The 12262-nt window shown below is 40.2% G+C and overlaps 1 protein-coding gene across 12 annotated transcripts in view; it reads left to right on the plus strand.

The window, feature by feature from the left end:
* Lpar1 (lysophosphatidic acid receptor 1) overlaps positions 1–12262 on the plus strand; it is a 108681-nt gene that overhangs the window by 63137 nt on the left and 33282 nt on the right. The window lies entirely within an intron of this gene.

Consider the following 12262-nt stretch of genomic DNA (forward strand, 5'->3'; position numbering starts at 1 on the left):
AGTTCTCTCTCCATCTTCCTAACATGCCTCCCTCTCAACTTCATGTCTTTGATTTTGCTGTTCTTTGTTTATTTATTGACAACCCATTAAGCCCTGTGTGCATGGATATGGGACAGGGGAAAGCTACCAGTGTTCACATCTTCCATAAACAGTGATTTTCCCTACCCTGGCAACTATCCATGAACAACAGTTCCTGAGAATGGAGTGTGCCCTGAAGATCATCTAGGGATGATCTCTGTCTCTGCTGGGATGGTCTTGTGATGACCTTATGCAAGTGACCATGTTTGCTGTGAGGTTGTGATTCAGAAAGCCCTGTCATGTCCTGGAGGCAGCATTCCACAGCTCCGTTCTCCACCCACTGGCTCTTATACTCTGTCCAACTCCTCTTCTGGGATGGTCCCTTAGCCTTGGTGGTGGTAGATAGATGTCCTGCTTAGGGATGAGCACTCAGTCTCTTATTCTCAGCCTGGTGACCAGTTCTGCATCTTTCCATTGACTGCTGTCCACTGTGAAAAGAAAGTTCATGACCAAGGCTCAGAACAGCCCAGGTCTGTTGGTAACAGAAGCTATATCAAATTATAGACAAGTAAGTTTAATAGAAATCGATGATAGTAGTCTTTATAAAAATTAGTTTGGAAAATTAATTTTCTCTTCATATTAACAGACATTAGTTGATATTTCAAGATAAAAATTATAATTTTGTTATTTCTATAATCTCAAATAATCTTTTCGTTGTTGATTTTTTAATTAAAATGTAATTGTATCATTTATCTCTTCCCTTTCCCCCATGCAGTCTGTCCCAAGTACTTCTGCCATTATCATCTATCTATCTATCTATCTATCTATCTATCTATCATCTATCATCTATCTATTGTCTATTATCTATCATCTATCATCTATCGTCTATCGTCTATTATCTATCTATCTATCTATCTATCTATCAACTATCTATCATCTGTTTATCTAAGCTATCTTTCTATCTATGCCTAAATATACTAATACAAACGGCTCAGTCCCTTCAGTGTTACTTATACATATATACTTCCAAGGCTGGCCACTTAGTTGTGTTTAACCAGTTAGGGAGCTCATCCCCTAAGAAAACAATTTCTCTTCCTCCCAGTATTTTTTTTGAGAGAGGCTAATCAGTATATATATCCCAAACTGGCCTTATCCTGTGGCCTCCTGCCTCCTGCCTCCTGCCTCCTGCCTCCTGCCTCCTGCCTCCTGCCTCCTGCCTCCTGCCTCCTGCCTCCTGCCTCCTGCCTCCTGCCTCCTGCCTCCTGCCTCCTGCCTCCTGCCTCCTGCCTCCTGCCTCCTGCCTCCTGCCTCCTGCCTCCTGCCTCCTGCCTCCTGCCTCAGCCTACCGAGTGCTGAATGATAGGTATGAATTACCATACCCAGTTTTAAACTCCAATAATTTTTACCTTTAAGTTTAAAGTATTACTTTTTCTAGATTTAAAAACTCATGGTAGTGATTAGTATGAATATGTATATGTGTGTGTGTATATATATATATATATATATATATATATATATTCACACATATACATTTACATACTCAGAAAATAGTTAAAGAAAACCTGTAGTTTTAGGCACTGGGATGGCACCTGGAGATATACCCACCTAAGGAACATTTAGGGAACATTCTTTTGGTGTATAGAGTACCTAAAAAGTTCACTTGATGGGAATTTGTTTAAATAATTACATAATTGAATCACATATTTTTCATAGACTGTATTTAGGTTATTGTTTGATGACATTTATTAATCTTAAAGCACACACACATAAACAAAATAATACCACCACAAAACCTCCATAAGAAAACATAACTTTTTTAGTTGCCTGAGATACAGTTGTATGGTGGATTGATTTTTCTTTTCTTATTGAAAGTCTATTTTTTCATACAATATATTCTGGTCATGTTTTTCCCTCCCCTGATCCCTCCCAGCTCCTCTCCACCTCCCCACCCACATAAATTCACACCTTTCCTTTCACTCTCTCATTAGAAAATAAACAGGCCACTAAAAAACAAAAGCAGAAAAGGAAACAAAAGTAACAGAACAAAATCCAAGAGAAAGCATAAGAAATATATGCAAATACAAGATACACACACATACAGAGACACACAGAGACATAGAGAGAGACACAGAGAGAGACACAGAGAGAGATCTCATAAGAAACACAAAGTGGAAACCATAGTATATAAGCAAAAGACCTGTAAATTAAAAACAAAACGAACAAACAAAAAAAGCCTACCACTACCAACGACCAAAAAAAAAAAAAAAAAAAAAAAAAAAAAATTCCAGATAAAGAATTATGAGACAAAAGCCCTACAAAAATACCACTGAGTTCATTTTGTGTTGGCCATTTACTCCTGGGCAGCGGCCTGCCCTAAAGTGTTGTTTGTATACTTAACTGAGGCTCTGTTGGAAAAAAAAATTTTTTTTTTCTCTTGTCAGCAGTTGTCCATTGGAGATAGCGTGTGGATAAGGGGCAGCACTTGTGCCCATTTATCCTCTTGGCACTGGGACCTCATCCGGCTTAGACCCATGCAGGCTGCGCACTGCCATGACCTCCATGAGTTCATATGTGCATGCTGTGTCTAGAAGGCCTTGTTTCCTTGGTGTTGTCCATCCCCACTGGCTCTTACAATCTTTCCACCTTCTCTTCTATAAAGTTCCCTGAGCATACGGCAGGATTTAATGGAGACATCTCATTTGGGACTGAGTTTTTCAAGGCTTCGTATTCTCTGTACCCTGTCCAGTTGTGGATCTCTCCATTTGTTCCCATCTGCTGCAGGAGAAAACTTCTCTCATGGTGGCTGAGCAAGGCACTGATCTATGAGTACAGCAGAATGTCATTAGGAGTCATTTTATTCCTGCACTCCTTTAGAAGAACACTAGTATTTGGTTTTCCACTGGGTCCATGGCCTATTTAGTTTAGGGTTCTTGGCCATAAGAACAGTGTTGGACATAGGTTCCATCTCATGAAATGGCCCTTAAAGTCAACCAAATAATGATCGGTTTCACCCACAACTTATGTGCTGCTATTCCACCAGCATGTTTCCAGGCAGGTCACTATTGTAGAATGAAGGTTTGTTGCAGGGTTGATGTTTACTTTTCTCCTCTGGTAGTGTGCAGAGTATGTTTCAATACCATGAACACTAGTCAGTAGAGGTGAAGGCCCTAGGTAGGCTCGAGCTCAAAGGGAGGTGTGTAGATGTTGCCTTCAGCAATAGGGACTTACTATCAGTTTGTGGAAAGCAACCAGCAACAGCCTGAGCTGGTCTATGGGACCTCTTTAACCAACAACCTAATTAGATATAACCCACTCCTGGCACATTTGGTGTAGCGAGGCAGCCTGTTTCTCTAGCAAGTGTAAGACCCCAGATTAGATTCCCTAGCAACACAGACAAACAAACTTTATTTCATCCTTTCTGTGGATGTCAAGTGCAAAAGTCCTGTAATTATCCTTGTTTTCTGGAAAACCCCAAGGGGTAGATAACCTGGGATTATGAAACATCTCTGAAACTATGATTTTTGCACATGTTAGTTCCTGAAAGCAGAGAGAGCCTTAATTTCTCTTAAATAACTTAGCATCCCTGGAAGAGCCGTCATCCCATTCTCTTGAGTAAAGGCGGATGCATCATGATGATCTTCTGTGGCTGCACGGATTGTGACCCGTAGACTGTGAGGATGAGATTTAGGCCTTAGATTCAACAGCCTACTCAAATCCCTGTCTTACTAACTGAACACTCAGGAAACATCCTCACTGGGGACACCATCACCTCAGACATGAGATGTCTAATGTCATCCAAAGCCTGATGAGTACAAGAGCAGCTTCCTCCTTGATTAATTACCAACAAAGTCTTTTAAGCATCTCTGTGCCACCAGACAGCTTTGCCTGGATTGAAGAAAACACATCTCAATTTGCCATGGATACAATCTGTGGATGAGATGACATGTATAACCCAAGACATTTTGCTTCCGTATTGACTCAGACATTTGTTTGCTGGCCATCTAAAAGTTGATGGACATATGTGTGTGTTTCATGTGTGTGTATGTGTGTGTGTGTCTTCCACTTATAATGTCAGGCACCATTTAGCTCATGGAGCAGTAAATGATTATGGATTTACCACCAAGTTCTTGCTTTAATCTTAGCCTTTGCATACTCCCTAACATAGTCACACCACACAATGTACTTAATGATTCATGTAAAGTTAACATCTGTGTCTCATTGGGTAGTTGTTCCCCTGCCACAAGCAAGACTACTACCACCACCCATCACACAGATTTCAAATATGTATATAACAGGAGTAGTATCATTTGAGGCTTAAACTATCAGCCTCCATAAAGATCAAATGCAGTTATCTTTCTCCAGAGTAAATACTAATTCTGTGGCCACAAAATGAAAGTTTTAGAACATGGAAAACTCCAGTCAGGATGATGCATAAAGAAACTGGGTAAGGCAAGCTGGGGATATGATTCTAATTTAGGGAATAGAGTTCAATAAATGGATAACTATTTTTGAGAAAGGAAGCGAGCATGAGGGAGTGGGTAGGATATCCATGGGAGAATGGTAGGAAGCTCAGAATATGAAATTCACAACCCAGAACAGTCAGGTCTTTGTCACACTGATGCCTAATGTTTCTTGTGCCATTCACTCTCCTGCTAGAAGTGGGTCTATTCCTAGGAGGGTCTGGTTATTTGGAAAACATGAGTTCATCTCATGACAATGAGAGCTATCATTGGCCTGGAGCTCGTTTCATTATAAAAATAATCAATTGATAATCTTGATTTTGTTTTTATCTTTGACATTGGCTTTTGTACAGATGTTTTTTGATATTTGAAAACTACGATCTATGGAGATTTTGAACCTGGTGAAGGCCAGAGGTCACTGAATGCTTTGTTGTCTCTTTTCTCTATGTAGTCATTCATAGGCTGTCTGGCTCAAAGCAGGTACTCCGTCAACAACTAGCCAATGAATGGTTAGATGAATGAATGAGTGTGGCAACTTCCTGAGCCTTCAAGATAGAAGAGCAGAGACTGTAGTGAATTCAGTGTGGTATCACTTTAGTCAGCTATAAGGGAGACATACTGGTCCATATTTATACCATGTTCTGTATGTTTTTTTTAAAAAGCCATTTTTTAAAAATTGAGATTAGGGTCTCACCATGTATCCCAGGAAATCCTTGAATTCATGATTCTTCTGCTTCATTCTCCTGAGTGTTTAAATTGAAGGCATGTCCCACCACATCCAAGACCTCTAATTAAATTATGAACAACTTAGAAAATGATTGGCTACTGTGAGTGTTTAGTTAATAACAAATCTATTGTATTTTGATTTATTCTGGGCTGGCTATGGCTTATCACTTGTGTGGAAAAGCTTTTGTTTTTACTATGTGAGAATGGTTTATGACATTTAGACCTGCTCGGTGTTCATGTTCAAGCAAGTATTTGTTGGTCAAAACCTGAGTTTCTAGGCATTCAACTTAAAAAAAAAAAAATTTAGAAAAGACATCCTGGAGTTTTATAATTGCTGCATTGATTGTGAAGCATGAGAGTGCAGGTTCTCACTTGTGAGTACTGGGTCTTAGTAAGAATTTTATTTCAAATGTGTACAGCAGTATTGCATACACAGTGCCCAGACTACCTTAGAGGTTGTATTTAGACATAACAACCCTACAGAACATGGGTAAGATGATTGGTTTGTTGTCTTTGATTTCCAGATTGTGAAAAAAGAACTGTAGGAACCCTAGGTGGGTGGCCTAAAGTCATGCAGGTAGTCCATATAGGAGCTAGAATTTAATACAACTCATGACTTGGGTCCTATGGTCCATGAGTTTTTCACTTCTGGGTCAAGCTATTTCTCAAGAATAAAACCAACCTGTGTCTTCTAGGAGAGTTTACAGGCCATCGGGCTTGTGTTGATTCAAAGACCCTCCCTTGATACAGCCTAACCCTAGCTTGCCTTGTTTTCAGGCTCACAGAGAGCCTTGAAAGTGTGTTCCTTTTATTTTTCCTGCTTCTAATGACCCTCAGGATTCACATACTTTCCATCTTTTTCCAGAGTTTAGTATTGCAGCATCCACAAACCAGCTGCTTCTCACTAAGAGGAGTGTTTTGTTCAAGATGTAGTTGACTCTCTGTTCCTTGTCCCAGTGTGAAGCTGCAGAGCGTCTCTCCAGCCTGGTTCCATCTGCTTGACATCTTACCAAGAATTCCTTGAGCCAGCTCCCTGAGTGACTCAGGCAGTGGAGGCGTCCTTCCTTATTTGACCACAGGCTCTTTTCGGATATGAGTCCTTTCCTTTCCCGCTCTGTTATTTGTGGTGGTACTTCTACTGAGGACAATCGACAATGAGGAGAACCAGAATTCAGAAAGGAAAGGAATCCTGGGGAAGGTGTGGTGGCATTGACATCTGACCCCTGAGAGGCATATCAAGTAAAACAAGTGCAGAGGATCCTCTCTTGGCAAAGGAAGATACACTTTTCCCTAGTTTGATCCATTTCAATGGCCAGTGATCGCCAGTAAGGATAAACTACTCATTCTTATTCATGGATTTTGTGCCAGAGTCAATACTCACCTCCACTTTTGAGTGTTGTTTGGATCAACTATTAGGGAAAATTTCATTTTCTTCCCCTGACTTTATATTGAAGTTCCTCAGTTAATATATGGCAAGTAATCTGTGGAAGGTCTCTCTCTTTGTAAGTGGCAACAGGGAATTCATCTGTAGGTATGGAGACCCTGCACTTCCAACACAGGGTGCTGACTCTTGACCCTTTCAGTTTAATTTAGTGAACTTGATGAGTGCTAACACTATGCTAAGGGACAAGCAGACAATCAAGACAGTCCTTTGCAGATCCTGTGTTGGAGGAGACTAAGAAAGTCCTGTGTTGGATGGGATAGGGGTAGAGATCTTGAGTGAAGGAAGGGCAGGACTCCCAGAAGAAATAATTATTGAGTAGAGTTTGTCTGTCTGTCTGTCTGTCTGTCTGTCTGTCTGTCTGTCTGTCTCTCTCTCTCTCTGTGTGTGTGTGTGTGTTTTCTCACTTTTATTCACTAGATTGGTTGACTCAGATCCTCATTTTGGCATTGACTATCTGGGTGATGCTGGGCAAATTACATTCTCTCTATGTTAATTAATGGCGCTCTACCTTTGCCTGTAGGATAAGTTGGCCAATTTGGCTTTCAAGACTATCTAGGCTATTATTTATTTTATAAATAAAACTTTAAGGATAAGCTGACCAACCTCTAAGATCTTTCTAGTGGAAAACTTAGGAATCGGATCAGATCAAAAGCACAGACTGTTCTCTCTACACACAGTGCCTACTTCAGTAATTCATATTAAGATGCTCTGTTGACTATTAAAGTCTGTGGCGCCTTTATTGAGAATCCTCTCTGAAAAAAAAATACTTTGGCATTTCATTCTCCTGTGGAGACCTGGGTGGTAGGGAAGAAGGACTTCCCAGTTGGCCCTGCTAGTCAGAGAAGGGAGTAGTAGACACAGAGTCTCTTCTTCTCTGGCCACAGGTGATGGAGCTACAAATCCTCTTTCTGTGGGAGGGAGTTAAAGCTACCTCAAGTGTCCTTAGGTCCCAGTGGCATCCCTGTGAAGGCCTCTTTGAAGAAGAGTCTTAGGGAACATTCATGAGGGTCTTGATTGTTTGGCCAGTTCCTGGGTTGGCTTGGCCCTGTGCTTGGTGGCAGGGGAGACACCCTGCAGATGTCCTGCTGTGCTGCTCCAGCCCCAAGCGCCTGGCTCAGGTCAAAGGAGAAAACACCTTTTAAACAGCAACACTGTGTACTCCTTGTTACCTGTTTCCATTCAAATATTTTTATTCCAAAGAAAAATTCAAACAGAAACAAAACCCCCAGGCCACATGAACCCAAGAGAGTTCTCTTTGAGGTGTGGACAGAGGATCCTACATGGGGCTCATTCTTATTTTAGGCCAGTTAGGAGTGACTCAGACCTGTGAGGCTGAGAAGCCACATAGACACCGAATGCTAATTTGTCCTTATGTGAAATAAAAGATACAAAGATGTCTTTACCATGGTGATTTTGACTAAGGTAGGAATTGCACTTGCCCAGGGACTATAAGCATATATTTGGAGTGAGATGGGACAGTTGGATTCTTGAGAAAAATGCCTTAAACTTCCCTTAGCCTCTGTCTCAGATTTAGGATTATATGAATAGATTCCTATATGTAAATACATTGTTCAGCCTCTCACAAAGAATATTTACTATAGGAAAGAATGGAGTTCCCAATTAGCAAGTCTCAGCCACACAAGCACCTGCCCCTCCATCTTTGTCAGACACACTCACAGCTACCCACCCACCAAACCCACTCTTGCATACACGGATGGTATTTCACTTTTCTGACACAGTATAAAAGTACATTGTGTTTTAGCAGCTCAGTCTAATAGCAGGTTGTGCGTTTCATTTTGAATGTCTTTTCTTGAGATACATTTTTTTTTTTTTGCCATTGTATTTACATGGTTAGTGTCCATGCATAGAAGATGGCAGTTTTGATTTGTTTCACTCCACACAGGTGAATTTAAATGGGGTTGAGTGAAAGAGACCACTCAGACAATATCTATTTAAAAACTATTGTCTTTTATAGTAGATCTGCAGTAATTAAGCTGAAGTTAGCAGCCCAGAACTCAGAATTCCTTTCTTTTTCTGTTTGATAGGTGGTAAAAGACCATGTCTCTAGAGTATATATAGAGAGATATAGAGTATATGACTTACTTTTCTGGTGCTGTATAAAACACCATGACTAAAGACAACTTACAGAAGAAAGAGTTTATTTTGGCTTACAATGACTGAGGCGTACGAGACCTGTCATGGCAGAGCAGAGGCACAGCAGCTAGTGACAGTCATGATGGAGCAGGAGCAGGAAGCTCAAAGCTCACATCCCAGCCCCAAGCACAAATGGAGAAAGCAACTAGGAGAAGGCAGGGCTTTTCACTAAAGCCCACCCCCCAGTGACTCACTTCTTCCAGAAGGTTGCACCACTTAAAAGTCCCTAAACAGCCCTCCAACTGGGGATCAAGTTTCCAAACGCTGACACAATGGGAGAGGTTTCTCATTCAAAGCAGATCATGAGACCTTGGGCTATCCCCAGCTGCTTCCAATTTCACATTGTGACCACTTATTGGACCTTTAATCTGGTTTCCATCACTATTCACCTAGAAAGGCTGAAGCCCTTCTACTCCTTATTGCTGCCTTCCCTTCCCTTTTGAGAATCACTGGATATTTCGTGGTGCTGGCATGTGAATGAGGCCTCAGACTCTGAAACCCTACCTATCTGTTGGATGATAAAATAAAACCTACCCCTGGGGATTTGCATTGATTGTCTCATTAATATAGGCATGTACCCCTGCAGCCTCGATGTGATTTCATTGTCTACTCAAGGAACATTTGTCAGGAAGTGGTTTAACAAAACAGCTCCACAGACTGCCCGTCAAGGGTATTTGTTAGGCTAAGGCCCAGGGCCAAATTGTTAGTAGTATTTTATTTTTTACACACAAACTAAAGGTCTTCTAGGCCTCTGTTAAGATTCAGGAGTGCAATGGCTGATGAAAATAGGACCTTGCTCTCAAGGACTCCCACTTCAGTAAATACAATAATAACATAGCAAATGGAACATAATGTGGTAACGTGTGCAAGGACTATAGGAATGTCGCAGTGTATCTGGGCAATGTCTGGAAAGGCTTCAAGCTACACATGGATTTGGAATTTTATCTTGTATGAGGCATATAGGTTTACCAAGTAACATCCAGGTGAAAGAAATAGTTCTGTTATATCTTCTTTACAAACTGAGTTTAATAAAAAAAAATAATCAGTCATTTCCTCCAAAATGTAATTATTATATCATTTTCATATGACAATAATCTTTACGGGGCTATAAATCTCCATATAAATTCCTGGAGATGTAAGTGGAATCTTCCATAGCGGTCAAACAATATTTTTTATTCTCATGTTACCTATATTTTACATTGGTGTAAAGTGTTATCTATCTATCTATCTATCATCTATCTATCTATCATCTGTCTATCATAGATACTAAGTATCTTGTCATATTTTACACTAATATATTCTATCTGTATATAATATATATTAGGTTCTAAGTAGATTAGAATCATCAAATAGTTATAAAGTAGGTAGATTTTGAATGGTTACTACTCTAGAAGGAATGAGATAGCTTTCTTTTTAAAAGATCTTTCAATTTTGATTTTATGCATGAGAGTGCACCTTCATTTGTTTATGTCCTGCTCATTGTCTGATGCTCATGGAAGCCAGAAAAGGGTACTGGACCAGCTGAAACTGGTGTTAGGCTGGTATCCAGCTGCCACCTGGTCCTAGGAGCGGCAAGAGCAGGAATGTTCTTAACTGCTCAGCCATCTCTCTAGCCCCTGGGATGATTTTTTACATATGCAAGTTACTACCCTATGGGAACTATATGGGCTTTATAGTGATGTGTACATGTTTCACAACCTGGAAGGTCATTACACTGAAAGCTCGACACCCACCTGAGAAGCATAATGGAAACGTAGTTTATTGTGGTACCTTACAGGCTGTTAGGGCTATGTGGGACTGGGGGATTTCAGGATGTCAGTCATTGGTTTTCCTTGTTATTATTACAGCAAGAAGAATTCATGACAGCTGGTATATCTAGAAGCACACAATCCTATTCTCAGAGGTTTATACAAGATCTTTGGAAACTGAACGTCATTTCTGATTTTCTGTTACAGATAGGCTAAATATGTTACAAACCTGGGACACATATGCATGCACACATACATGCATAAACAAACTCATATACAAGGATTGTCAAATTTAGTAATTAAAAATTATTGCATGTGGTGTACTTACACAAGCATGTGGTTTAACGACGGGATGTGTTCTGAGAAGTCTGCTTTTGGGCAGTTTCATCATTATGTAAACATAGTATGCATGCACACAAATTAAAACAACTACAAATATCATTATGAGGCAGTGTAATCTTGCAGGATCACCATCCTATGTACAGTTTGTCCTTGTTTGAATACTGTTAATATAGTACATGGCTCTTACAATAGACAGCATTTTCTATTTGTTTAAATTCATTTGTTTAAATTCAATTGGATATCCAACTTAGTGGAATTGCATTGGGTATTTTATATAGCAATCTTGACACACATAGGAAATAACACATTTTAGATGGCATCTTATCCTATTGAGTATATTTTCTATGTTGTGTTCCATATTGTTCCATATTATCCTGGAGATAAGCCCAGAAAGTGGTTTGTAGCCGCCTGCGGCCACAAGTCAACTGGGTTCACCTGAAAAGGGGGCTGGGAATGAAAGGGGACGGAGGTCGAGAAGAGATGAAGCCAAGACAAAGTTCTCTGATCAAGGCTCAAAGCTTTAATGTTCAGCTCTCAATTTAAAGGGGGGAAGGCCCAACCCACAACCCCTCCTGGTTTCAGCCGGAGATGGGTGGAATAATCCATAATCCATTGTAGGTCACGGTCAGAGATGTCTCAAGGCAAGCCCAGGGGCAGTTCTGCTTCTGTGTTCTGTGCAGCCAAGGTGGGTAACTCCACCTAGATCCTATCACTTGGTCTGTTGTGGTAAACAAGGTCTCACAGGACTGCTCATGGCTGGGGGAAGGGTACAGTGGTTCACTTACTGTGGTGGTTTCAGTGAGAAATACACCCCATAGACTCAGGTATTAAATGCTTGGCCCTGAGTTGGTAGTGCTGTCTGAGGAAATGGTGCAAACTTGCTGGAGAAGACAAGTCACTAGGGACAGGCTTTCAGATTTCATACCCTCACCAGCTATAGAAACAGAGATACATCCAGTTTGATCTCTGCTTTGAGTTTTTGTTGAAGACATGAGCTCTCAGCTTTTTGCTGCAACTGCCCTTAGGGACTCTCCATCTATATCTATAAGCCGAAATAAACTCTTCCATAAGTCGATTTGGTCATGGTATTTTATCATAGCCACAGGAAAATAACAAATATACTTATTTACTATTTCTCATTTTTATTTGAGGTTGTATGGAAATAAATAAATGATCCTTTCTAATTAAAGAACCTTATGATTGTGTCTCAAAAATTAAGCATACACCTGCTGGTAAACAAATAATTTTGCATACCTCTGGGTCAAAATGAAGTTATTTTCTTCTTTTATATATTCTTTGTCCTACTATATGTAAAGAAGCATTTAAATTAAATTTGGTTTTCACATAAGCAAAATGTATTGTTTTACTCT

The sequence above is a fragment of the Arvicanthis niloticus genome, chromosome 5 (genome assembly GCF_011762505.2).
Source record: "Arvicanthis niloticus isolate mArvNil1 chromosome 5, mArvNil1.pat.X, whole genome shotgun sequence".
Taxonomy (NCBI): domain Eukaryota; kingdom Metazoa; phylum Chordata; class Mammalia; order Rodentia; family Muridae; genus Arvicanthis; species Arvicanthis niloticus.